The sequence below is a fragment of the Thunnus albacares genome, chromosome 12, assembly GCF_914725855.1.
Source record: "Thunnus albacares chromosome 12, fThuAlb1.1, whole genome shotgun sequence".
Classification (NCBI taxonomy): Eukaryota; Metazoa; Chordata; class Actinopteri; order Scombriformes; family Scombridae; genus Thunnus; species Thunnus albacares.
In genome coordinates, this window is record NC_058117.1 from 20,825,467 (window position 1) to 20,838,228 (window position 12,762).

The following is a 12,762-nucleotide window of genomic DNA, read 5'->3' on the forward strand; positions in this document are numbered from 1 at the left end:
GTTTTTTCTCCCATACAGTGCACGCTATAGGGCACACTTCAGTATGTTAGATTTAGTGGAACCCTAAATTTGCACTTTTTCCTTTTTCGTTTTTGTTCACTAGAAGGGCACCCATACATGACCTCCAGCTCACCTCATTACAACAGCATCATAGGGCACTGTGTTACATCCTCTTCATTTAAAGGGCACGTCATATTTTCTCATCTTTGGGAGATCTTTACAGGGCACTATTACATTTTTTTCCACTGAAAGGGCACCATGAGGACACTTCATTTCAGATTGTCACATATAGAGGCCCTCTACAGGGCACTTCATCCTGATTTACCCATAACTAGATAGTCATTACAGAACTTTTGTTTTCTCCTTGGTGTGGGCACTAAGGATATGCAGAGAGTCCACTATTTGTATTTGTATCTATATTTGTTGAGGCAGCAAAATTATTTATATTTGTATTTGTATTTGAATAAAAGTGGAAATTGGTATAATAATCCAGTGTTAGTCTTACAAAGGAGGTCTCCACACAGGGTCTTGAACTGGAGTCTCCCAGATCATAGACGACTGCACTGACTACTGAGCTAAAACAAAATGAATCACAAGAGTGCAGATAGACCTCTACTTATTTATACACCCATAACACAGAGACAGCACAGTGTGTAATGTGAAGAGAAGAACTTCAGTGGCGATTATTGCTTTGCACTTTTCATTTATTGCCTATTTTTTACAACCTAACTTTGTGGAAAGGACGAGGGGAACAACAGGTTATGGAGAATCCCTTGAAAACACTTTGCTTGTGTCAGTAGCTCAGCTTTATCTCTGAAGAACAACCCCAACTTCGGGAGTGATGTCCAAATAAGGAAATGTGCATCATGCAGCAGGTGGATGTGATGTAATGAACATGTTCATTATTTTCCACACACATTCACACTGGCAACAGCCAAGTGTGACCACAGTCTTTTACTGGCAGTTGATGAGAAGCTTCACTTAAGCTTGAGCTGGGCTTTTCTGGTTTGCTCAAGAGCACACCAACAGGACATAGCATTGCAACATGGTTTAATACCTCTGGTATTTTGTAAATATGGTATTGACAATTTACAGTTTTCTTTGATATCAAAGACCAGAAATATGTATGGTTGCAATATAGGTGTCTCTTTATTTTCTGGATGGTCTCTATTTTGGCTGATACTATATACTTAAACTGATGAGCAGGAAATGGCCGATGGGGGGGAAAAGCAGAGATATCAGTCAAATCAGGGAGTCAGTGACTAGAGCTTAAACAAACAATTTCAAATTGTCTGTGTGGATGCCTGTGGCTGTGTTATTTTTCATCTGCATACACCCTTTGAATTGCTTTTCCTTCCTTTACATGGAAGTGGTTGGTTGGCAGTGAGTATATTAAGACTTGTGTGTTTCACAGCTGTATCAAACTCTTCATTTCATCAACCATGAACAACAGTATGCTACTGGTCCTGTTGTGTCTGCAGGCTTTCCAGCTCATCATAGCCTTCACCTCTACAGACACAGATGCCGTCACTCCGGTGAGAAATTATCATCAACCGTCTCCTGATGGGGTAAGAAGATCCACTGCTGGTCACTGACTGCAAAGAGGAGGTGCTTGACTTTAATAGTGTTTTCTAATTAGACTGTTTAGGTCTAAACATCAAACATGTTATAGCTGAGAGAGAGGTATGTATGGCTGCAGATAATGGTTACTTTCATCCTCGATTAATCTGACGATTATTTTCTTAATTAATTGAATCGTTGTTTGGTCCATAAAATGTCAGAAAATGGTCAAAATTTGTTGATCACTGTTTCCCAAAGCCCAAAGATGACATCCTCAAATATCTTCTTTTATCCCGACCAACAGTTCACAACCCAAAGATATTCAGTTTTATTATCATAGAAGTATATTCACATTTAAGAAGCTGGAATCAGAGTTCTTTTTTTTTTCCTTAAAAAAATTGCTCAAAACAATTAATTGATTATCAAAATAGTTGCTGGTTCATTTAATAGTTGGCAACTTATCTATCAACAGATCGTTGCAGCTCTAGAGTTTTGGTTCATAGCTTAATCAAGTGTTGACAAATTAAAGGCATGGTGACACGGTATTTTAAAGTCCAACTTAAATCAAATTGCATTTTTTGTCTGCTATAGCGTACACATCTGTTCTGTAAATCATTTGTCCCGTGTTTTCCTTGAAACCAAAAACTTCAAAACAAAAGGGAGAAATTCACATTTTCAATTCTTTGGTTTCATGCTGGAGTCATTATTTCAATACAACAAATGAAACCTTGAATAAATGTGTGTTCTATCGTAGGCAGAGCAGACGGTCACACTGAGCCTGATTGCATCCTGCTACACAACACAGGAGCCACTCTGAATAACAATCCACATTAGCTTTCCTGCTAAAGTCTAAAGGACCGTTTAGGTATAGATGTCAAACACTTGCTGAGAGAAAACTGTGAAACAAAAAGATTTTGTTCTGTTTCTGTTTAAATACAACTGACATTGAATAGGAGTATAGTAAAACAGTGGAACAAAGTGGTTTTCTGTGTAGAATAATGTATAATTTCACCTGATTTTGTTATAAGTGGACAGAATGAGTGTACATTACAGAGAAAAGAGCAGACAAAGAAAACAACGAGTGCCCAAATACAGTTGGAGACCAGGTGTACGTTCAGGCTTCCACTGGATTAAGACCAGATTTGCTTGACTTTTGAGTTCTTTTAATTTACAGGAAAAATAAATTCATCCGCCTGTCATCTACAGTACAATATTTGCTGAACATCATCACTGCCTCATTTCAACATTTTGCTCATCAGTGAAAAAGAGTGATGCTAATAGGTGAAATACAGTCATTTGTTTTGTGTTAGTCACAGTACTTACTGCATACTAATTAATAGTTACTGTTTGTTCTATCACAGCATAAAACTGAGACTGGAACACACTTGGAAGCCACAAAGGTATACTGAATGTTAATACAAATGGTTTTACAAGAACTTAAAAATAATACTAACAAATAAGTACTGCATGTGATATTACTGTTACTTTTGTTGAATTTAGTAGCTCCTTTTCAGACACTCTTTCTCTCTCTCCATTTACAGATTCCAAGTACAAAGAGCCCCCAATTAAAAAGTGTAAATATGCATATTTTTAAGAAGAATTATAACATACAGTAGATTTAGATCAAATTTATTTTGAACTCTTGTGTGAGTGACCCAAAGGTAAATACAAAAAGAGCTAACCTCTGTACTCAAGCAAGAGGTGTTTAATTTTTAACCCCTGACTGATTAGCTGACTTCGATAGAAACCATTTTTTGTGATTCTTCTTATCTAACTTACAAATATGAACACATATCTTGTCCTGTACCTCAGCTTGTTGAATGAGTCACTAAACAAACATTCAAGGTCAGTTATCAGGCTAGATAGTTATATAGCTGCTCAACTGCAGCACATTAAACAGCATGTTAACATATGGGCCCAGTTAGATGCTGGTTTGGTCAAAATCCCTCTTCACAACACACTGTCTGTCCATGACTTGTAGTTACAGCAGTTCGTTTACTTTGTCTATGTTCAGTATGGTGGTAGCCTGCCAGATAAAGTCAATCAAACAAGCCTCCAACACACCTCTCCAGCCAGCTGACACAAAAAGGAGTATTTCTGATATAAAAACTTTTTTCTTCATTCTAATACTACACTACTAACAATACATTTGAAAAGCATGTTGACATGATTTTTGACTGCAGAAAGGGATGATTAAATGTGATTTCATGTGATTTCAGTTGGACTTTAAAAAAGAAGCTGGTTTTCTTAATGAACATTTTATTTTATTATATCATTTTTAGAGCTGCAACAATTAGTCGACTAATTGATTTATCAATCGACAATCAGCAACTATTTTGATAATCGAATAATCGTTTTAGTCATTTTTAAAGCAACTATGCCACCAGGTTTACTGCTGCTCAGTTGTGAGGATTTCATGCTTTGTCAATCATTTTAGTAAATTGATGATCTTTGGGTTTTGGACAGACACAAAAAGACATTTAAAAACTTCATCTTTGACTGTGGGAAACAATAACAGGCATTTTTCATTATTTTCTGACATTTTATAAACGACTAATTGACCAAAAAAATCTGCAGATTAATCAATACTGAAATTAATAATTACTTGCAGACCTAATAACTTTTCCTCATTTTGTTGCAGGTCATAGGAAAGCCTGTGGATCACAGAAAAGGGATAAAATAAAGAGGTAAACGGCCAGGATCCAGCTGTGGTAAGAGAGCAGGATGTCATAGTGTCCTCATGGTAAAATGAAACTTGTTGTATTTCTTTTCTGTCCTAAAATAAAATAACTTTCCTACATTGAGAAACATTTACTGAAAGCAAAACTGACAGGTGGCATCATTTAATTTTCCCTCATCATTAAAAATGCTGATACTAATAAGGGAACTATAGTATTTTTTGTGTAAAGAAAAAGAAAAGAATGATATTATACAAACTGGTTACATAAGAATAATCTTTCTTTTGCTTTTATCAAGACCCAACCCTAACCCCATGCAAAAGGATCTGAAAGTGACCACTAACTAGAGGACCTGCGCGCTCTACTTACCGTTTCTCATCATCAACACGGGAACAGATCACATCTTTTTAAGAATATGAAGAGCCCATCAGTGTGACAGAAACTGCAAATAAAATGTATTGACTAGGCAACTGACACTGCATTCATTGCTTCCAGAGAGACATGTTAATTTCTGCTAAGTTTCCTGTTTCTAAATCAGTTAAAGAAACAGGACAGTTGATATGGACATTTAATCATTTTATGCAAATGTGGTGCATATGTTACTTACTGTAGTTTTAATGTGGATAAATGAAATATGCACTTACCGGCCACTTTATTAGGTGCACCAGTGCAATATAGTGCAATCCAATCCATAACAGCCATAAATTCTACATTTACGAAGCTTATACATTTTCAGTTTTTGTTGACATTAAGTGTAATGGGGTGCATTATATTGAATGGTGTTCCTAATATTTTGCCCCCCTCATGTATGTTAATGGAGTGGGCAAAATATTAGAAACAATATTAGTACACCACCACCACCCGCTACAACCTCAATCATAAACATAAAGTAGAATTATCACCTTTTTGACAATGTCGACAACAACTGAAAATGTATAAGCTTCAAAAATGTAGAATTTATGGAAGAGCTGTTGTATTGGATTACATTATATTGCACAGGTGTACCTAATAAAGTGGCCAGTGATTGTATCATTATGTAATACTTTTTTATCCAAAGTATTGCATAATGTGACCACAAGATGGAGTCAGTCTGCCTTGATTTTCTCTTTGTGTACTTTGCTGTAAACAAAATAAAGTGGTTGAGGTGAAAATACTCAAAAGTGATAATATAACAAAATGATATGTAAAGAGGACTTTTAAAAAATCGTATTATTGGCAGATCTGGGATTTGTCAGATAGTTCAATACAATATTCTTGGACCAAAAAGTTGTTGAATCTATGTATCTCCAAGCACAAAAGTTCTGTAATGTTACATTCCCTGTAAACTAGGTCGTTTCTGGACATCTTAGTGCTCTAGGATGTATCATTATAGACAATAATTGAATGATATTTTAGTTTAATTCAGCTTTTCTCAACTTCTGCTGTGTCATGTCATCATCAACACGTAGTCTGTTAATTAGTGCCTTTACATGCACACTAGCGTCCCTGCTATGACTTACACTGGTTTTAATCATAAACAGGATAACAGGATATAACATGGTACACATACCCCCGGGGGTCAATACATTTTCTTATCTAACAACCTGCTGGCATTATGTTTACTGATATGAGCAGGAATGTTTAAGGAGGGATATCAGTCAAATATACTGCTACTTTTGGTTAAAGAAAACATTTTCCAAAAAATAACCCATCCACACTGTGTTTGTGTGGATGGGTTATTTTTTATCTGCATTCACCCACTTAATTCCTCCCTCTTTCTCCACATGGAAGTGTTTGTTTGTCAGTGAGTATATAAAGACCTGTGTGGTTACAGCTGTATCAAACTCTCCAGTCCGTCAGCCATGGAAAGAGGTGTGCTGCTGGTTCAGTTGTGTCTGCAGGCTTTCCTGCTCATCACATCCTTCACTCCTACAGATGCAGCCGCTCTGGTGACAGTTGGTCAACAACAACAGTCTCCTGATCTGATGAAAAGATCCACTGCTGGTTATACTGACTGCAAGGTTTTGGTACATATTACAAAATACAGTTTTGCAATATAAAAATTGCAAAACATAGTCTGTGTGTGTGTGGTATGTGAGAGAGAGAGAAAGAGAGAGAGAGAGGGCAGTTTGATGTGTCTTCTGTTTATCAATTTTAGGGCTTTATCTCTGTCATCATTGTTCAGTTGAAGTGGATTGCGTTGCAACATTTAGTCCATGACCATAAATGCTCTGTTACAACAGCTACAACTTCTCTAACAAGCACCCAATTATTGAAAAACTTCACTAATGTTACATTCAACACAAAGTGATTCAAACAGAAAGAACCCTGGGAGACTGAAACTCTAAAACTCACTAATTACACTTTAGTTTTTATATAGCTTTAACTAACAAACAAAGATATTACCTGTTAATTTGTGAGTTTAAGGTGCTGGTAGGCGGATTCTGTTTAGACAGAGCCAGGTTACTTGTTTCACCCAGTTAACCAGTCTCTCTGCTAAGAGAAGCAAACAGGCTGCTAGCCCTGTCCTCTTCCAATGCACTTTTACAATTGGTAAAGTCTAATTTTGTAAACACAGTATCTGTATCATTGGTGGCCCCAAAACTGCACGTTTTACATTTTGTGAGATCACACTACACGTTTTACTCGGCATGAACACGCAACATTTATGTTCACACTGTATGGATCAATTGAATGGCCACAACATGGGTGCTCACACTGGACATATAAGCACACAACCCCTGGTCGGTTTTGTCCAGAGACAATTCAAATAAAGTTTATTCAAATAAGATGACTGTTACTTTGTGCAATTCAACTCATAGACACAGACGCTGCATTGACTGCTTCGGCTTGTTGCTGCCATACATCAACGTCGTCGCCATATTATACCAGGCAAGTCTGGCCTGTAAACAAATGGAAGTAAACAGGGGAGCTGCAGTTGCTCTGGATAAAAAGCACTATAACATTTACATTTCTTATCCAATTTCAGTGAGTCATTTTTATATTCAAGGGTTTATGATCTAGGTGGAGTAGAAAAAAGTTTTGAAAAAAAAAAATTTTTCTACTCCACCCAGATCAAACCCTTGAATATAAAAATGAATCATTGAAGTCAGATGAGAAATGTACACATTATAGTGCTTTTTATCCAGAAAGACTGCAGCTCCCCCGTTTACTTGTGTTTGTTTACAGGCCAGACTTGCCTGGTCCAATGTGGTGGCAGCGTTGATGTACGATCCAAAGGCCAATGCGGCGTCTATATATATATGTCTCTGATTCTACAATGAATGAAAAGTAAGAAGAAAAAAAGAAAATGGTTGGAAGATGCAACCAGTATGATCCGTCTGTTCTGCAGAGAAGTTCAGTTTTCTATCAAAGCAGTCTGGACTATAATTTCAGCCACAGCCTGTAAAATACTACTCCAATAACATTAAAATAAGCTCAACATAGTTTTAATGAGCTTCTTTTGACAGCAGCTATGTGGGAAATTGGATCAAGGAACTGCTCAAACTGCAAGTCAGCCAAACAAAGTTTCTGGTACACCTGAAATCCAACAGGTTGCCTGACAACCAGATCATTGATCATTCAATTAATCAGGCACTGTGACCCCCCTCAAACTGCACAACCTATGACAACCAATCTCGCAGAAATTCGGCCCAATATTTAAATCAGTCAGAGCGACCAATTCAGGCTTAATCTGTAGAGTGTTTGTCTGTCATGCCTATATTAGCCTACTCTCCTCTCCTAGCAAAACTGCTTGACTGAGACAATTGCCACAAATGACACAGGAGCTAGCTACTTTTTTGACTCATGGACAGATGAGATATATATAATCTAGAAAGCATTGAAAAAAAAAATCTAATTGTTTGATATTCAGTCACTCTGCTTCTGACCATATATGTGTTTTAGAGGCCGTGTCATTGGGTGGGCCTGAGCTCTGATGGGTGACCCAGAACCACCTGAGCCCACCTCTGGATACAAGTATGGAGAATTTTTCTTCTTTAAACTAAAGGTAAATTTTTTTGCTGGATAGTTTTCTTTGAAATTAAACATAGCAGTGAAGATAATTTACTTTTCGCTTTTGTAAAACCCCAACAATGTCACAACTTTGTTACCGTTATATCTCAACTGTAAGTGTGCAGCTGCTGATGACTTGCATCTTGGTGACAGTAATGGATTACATCCTGTTGTTGCTTCATCTTTGTCTTATCAGTTCCAGTGAGCGTTATAAATGTGGGCTTCCTTTGGCCTTCAGTCCATCAGCCATGGACAGAGGTGTACTGCTGGTTCTGTTGTGTCTGCAGGCTTTCCTGCTCATCACAGCCTTCACTTCTACAGATGCAGCCGCTCTGGTGAAAGATGATCAACAACAACAACAACAGTCTATTGATCAGGTAAGAAGGACCACTGCTGGTCACTGACTGCAAGGAGCTTTTCTTGTGTTGTAAGATCCTTGATTTAGGTCTGTCTGTTTAGGTCTGTCCAACATGTTGACACAGAGAATTTTTTTTTGATTTGCAGCCATTTCTATCTATCTATTATTAAGTAGAAGATTACAAATGTTCAGTGAAACAGTAGATGGGGGAAATAAGGCATTTTCTTATAATAATGCTCTTTTGTTAAAGGTGAAGAGATTTCGCCTTCCTAAGAACCCTGCAGAAGAGGTAGTACTAAAGACGAGAGGATGTGATAAGTTGATCGGAGGATGTGGCTTCCTGGTAAGACTGAATTTGAATGATATTTATTTATTCAATTTCTGTCTTGTAATTACAATACTGTGAATCCTCCAAAAGTTATATCTTGACATTAATCTTAATCTATCTTCATTTTCAACATCTTAATTTGATCATTGTGCAGTTGCCGGTTACTAGTGGGTGCAAAAGTTCCTTCTCATGTAAATTATATGCAGGGAGGTTTTCTTGTGTTGTAAGATCCTTGATTTAGGTCTGTCTGTTTAGGTCTGTCCAACATGTTGACACAGAGAATTTTTTTTTGATTTGCAGCCATTTCTATCTATCTATTAAGTAGAAGATTACAAATGTTCAGTGAAACAGTAGATGGGGGAAATAAGGCATTTTCTTATAATAATGCTCTTTTGTTAAAGGTGAAGAGATTTCGCCTTCCTAAGAACCCTGCAGAAAAGGTAGTACTAAAGACGGTAGACTGTGCAGAGAAGATCGGAGGATGTGGCTTCCTGGTAAGACTGAATTTGAATGATTTTTATTTATTCAATTTCTGTCTTGTAATTACAATACTGTGAATCCTCCAAAAGTTATATCTTGACATTAATCTTAATCTATCTTAGTCTTCAACATCTTAAATTGGTCATTGTGCAGTAGCTGGTTACTAGTGGGCGCATTAGTTTCTTCTCATGTAAATTACAGTATTTTTAGTTGATAGCTGTATCTCTCTCTCTCTCTCTCTCTGTCTCTCTCTCTCTCTCTCTCTCTCTCTCTCTCTCTCTCTCTCTCTCTCTCTCTCTCTCTCTAGGACCAGTAGTTTCTTGGTGGTATACTGGTACAGCTGACAACGCCACAGCACCGTTTTCACCTTCCCATTCATTTGAATGAGAAAGTGTGGCTGGTATTGTATAACAGAATCTGCCACATCTGCGCTGAACAACACTGCCATCAAACTAGAGGCTTTGCTCTTTTCAAACAGTTGAAGGATGTGAAAGTGACAGCTAACCTGAACCCTCCAGTCCTCGTTTCTCATAAATCATCAACCCAAGAACAAATCTCATCGACAAAACATATTCAATTTTTAATGTAAATTTATATTTTAGTACTCATGACTGTTTATTACGTTGATGGCACAGGATACTTCTCTATTAATTATCTAGTTTTTTGTTTCTGAATCAATTATCAATGAAAGAAGAAGATCAGTAAATTTGGAGATTGCCATATTAAGAACATTTCCATCTGCAAAACAAATCATTTTCTGCAGACATGTTGCATATGCTATCTCGCTTCAATGTGCTTTTTAATTACAATGACAAAACTGTTTAATATCTGTTAAATAAATGTTTTAGTTAAAACAAAACAAATTTGCCTTTAGAGACAATATGCTAAGATGTGTATCATTCTCTGCAAGTGCTCTATTATGTGACCACAAGATGGAGTCAGTCAGCTTGATGTCCTGTTATCTACTATGTGACAAAAAATAAAGGGCTTTAACAAAAATCCACATGAGTTCATCATCTCTTAAGCTTCCATTATTGTTCTTTACATGATGTTAATTGTATGTAAGAATGTCATACTGTCAAACACCAAAACACAGCTCTTCTCTAGTAAATTATATTAATATGTCCCCCTCCACTCAAAAATGTTTTGCTTATCGTTCCTTCACTTGGATATTTGAGCTTCACTGTACTGAATGATGTATGTGCAGAGTTTGCACATTTGTCTGTTGAAAGTGGAAAGTTTCTTCCTTCTATTATATACAAATATTATAAACAAATTATTATTCAAAGTAAAGTATTAAACATCTTAAAACATGTCTGGAGGGGATCTTTAAGTAAACTTGATTCAAGTTATTTTGTTCATATTTCTACATTCTAAATAAAACAAATAACATAAATAAACATATTTTGTTTCTCTCAGGAGGGTTGGGGGGTCCTGTTGGAGGGGCGGGCTGCCAGCATATAGGGAGCATTAACAACAGCTTACTGACTAACATGCTTAACTGAAATTTACAAAATGATTGTGTTTTCTTTGTCATATTTTGAGCCATCCTAGTGGTGTGGCTTAAGGAATGGCAATGTCTAGATCAGCAGTGCAGCAGATTTTATACCTTTAGTTTGGAAGGTCATCCATATTCAACCCATTAACCTGATCTGTTACTGTGGACCTTGGATGCATAATAAGAACTAGATATGGTGGCATCGCTCATCCTTGTTGTCAAGTTTACTCAGTGGCCCCTGCGGCCCAAAGAGCATTTTCCCCATAGACCACCATTATAAAAAAGAAGTCTTTCCTAGAACCTGGAAAAGCGATTTTAAAATCCATGTCATGTCCTGTTTCAGCAGGATTTCGAAAAACTTGTCCATGCATTTATCTTCAGTAGACTCGACTACTGTAAAACACAACACCGTAGGTATAGGAGGGGTTGGGAATGACATGCTGGGTTGGCTGTGCTGTGTTTCATTTTCTAATTTTTATATCTCTTCTTTTTTTATGTCTGTTATTTACATTTAAATATACATTTAAAAACTGCTCACAATTTCATTTGAAGTGTTGCCAGACATAAGTGCTGCATAAGTGCTGAGTTGGAGCACAAAACAGGATGTGTTGACTTTTTCACTATTTAAACAAAACCACAATCTCGCCCATACAAGGGTGGAGGTCCCGACAAAAAATATATGCTACCACTGCAGGTCAATGGCAACAGAAGATAGTCAATAACAGTTTTACTGAATGTGTTATTGTACTTGAATTTTTATAGACAGAAATAAAAAAATACCATGAGGTCCAGCAGAAACTGTGGCAGGAATGGGGTCATGTGTCAGAAGGCCAATCCAGCTGCACTGACCTACAACAGTCAAGATGAGAAAGGAGGTATTAGTTAAAATATGTGTTTTATATTGTAGGAGCAGAAACCATTAGTTGATGAATTCAACAGAAAATTAATTGGTAACCATTTTGATAATTAAATAATCATTTTAGTCTTCTTTAAGCCAAAATGCCAGAAATTAGCTGGTTTCAATTTTTCCTCTCTCAACTAAAGGTAAATTTCTTTGCTGTGTAGATTTTTTTATGTTAAACATTAAAATCGGCTTTTTGCTTTTATAAAACCCCAATAATGTCACTTCCTTGTCACCATTACATCTCAACTGTAAGTGTGTAGCTGCTGATGACTTGCATCTTGGTGATAGTGAAAGATTACATCCTGTTGTTGCTTCATCTTTGTCTTGTCAGTTCCAGTGAGCGTTATAAACGTGGGCTTCCTTTGGCCTTCAGTCCGTCAGGCATGGACAGAGGTCCCCCTCCACTCAAAAATGTTTTGCTTATCGTTCCTTCACTTGGATATTTGAGCTTCACTGTACTGAATGATGTATGTGCAGAGTTTGCACATTTGTCTGCTGAAAGTGGAAAGTTTCTTCCTTCTATTATATACAAATATTATAAACAAATTATTATTCAAAGTAAATCTTAAAACATGTCTGGAGGGGATCTTTAAGTAAATTTGATTGAACATGTTCATTATTTTCCACACATATTCACACTGGCAACAGCCCAGTATGATCACAGTCTTTTATTGGCAGTTGATGAGAAGCTTCACTTAAGCTTGAGCTGGGCTTTTCTGGTTTGCTCAAGAGCACACCAACAGGACATAACATTGCAACATGGTTTAATACCTCTGGTATTTTGTGAATATGGTACTGACAATTTACAGTTTCCTTTGGTATCAAAGACCATAAATATGTATGGTTGCCGTACAAATGTCTCTTTACCTTCTGGATAGCTTTCTACTTTTTGGCTGATACTGTATACTTTAACTACTGAGCAGGAAATGTCTGATGAGGGAGAAGAGCAGAGATATCAGTCAA